Here is a 1,209-nt window from a genome sequence, read left to right on the forward strand (position 1 = left end):
GAGAGAGAGAGAGAGAGAGAGATTTTCAGGCTTTATTCAGTCATGTCAGACTCTTTGTGACCCCATTTAGGACTCTTTTTTTTGGAGGGGGAAGGCAAGGCAATTGGGGTTAAGTGACTTCCCCAAGGTCACACAGCTAGTAAGTGTTGTGTCTGAGGTCATATTTGAACTCAGGTCCTCCTGACTCCAGGGCTGGTGCTCTGTGCCACCTAGCTGCCCCCATTTGAGACTTTCTTAGCAAAGATTCTGGAGTGGTTTGCCATTTCCTTCTCCATCTCATTTGACAGATGAGGAAACTGAGGCAAACAGGGTTAAATGACTTGCCCAGGCTCACACAGCTAACAAGTGTCTGAGGCCAGATTTGAACTCAGGAAGATGCATCTTCCTCTCTCCAGGCCTGCCGCTCTATCCACTATACCACCTCTCACCAATCTACCACAATTTTTCAAAAATTATGTCCAAAGACTTAAAAGTAACTTCAGCTCTTTCTTGAGAAACATAATTTGATAGCCTCTTGGCATTCAAGTGGAGCCTTTAGCTCGTGTCAGTTTCTAAAGAATTGGTAACTTGTGAGCCTTCCCTCCAGACCATCTGAGTGGGCTGTGGAACATTGAATGAACCCAGCTAATTGAAGCTTTAGCTATTTGGAAGGATTAAGTAAAGCTCTGCTGTTATGGATAATTGAAGTTTCAGGTTGCCAAGATTTGGGTGACTAAGATCCATCCTGTTTTGGATCAAGGGAAGACCTTTAATTGGGTGATGACCATTCATTCTCAAAAGGCACATAGTCATTGACAGAATTGAATAATCTGATGGTTTAAAATGTGGAAAGTGGTGATGTCATCTACCCACATTTTTAAAGTACCTAGCTACCTCTGTAATTATTCGATGTATTATTTTTAATAATAGTATTAAGCCAACTACTAGGGGCGCGGTACTCAGGAAAGAAACAGGCCTCAGGGCCGGTTGGTAAGACACACCTTTGTCAGTGAAGCACACTTCTATTTAATGCTGCTATTTTGAATGGAAATGCCTTCCTTTACTAACCTCCACTTCCTCTAAAGCACTTACCTAAGTCATCTTCTATCCCACTTTCTCTACAAAACCTGTGTGGATGAAGTGGCCCAGAGCAAAGCTGTTTCTTCACAAAAGCATAGGTCACCACACACACACACACACACACACACACACACACACACACACACACAC

The sequence above is a fragment of the Petaurus breviceps genome, unplaced genomic scaffold (assembly GCF_028583685.1).
Source record: "Petaurus breviceps papuanus isolate PSGF00001 unplaced genomic scaffold, PetGlider_PUasm1.0 76, whole genome shotgun sequence".
Taxonomy (NCBI): Eukaryota; Metazoa; Chordata; class Mammalia; order Diprotodontia; family Petauridae; genus Petaurus; species Petaurus breviceps.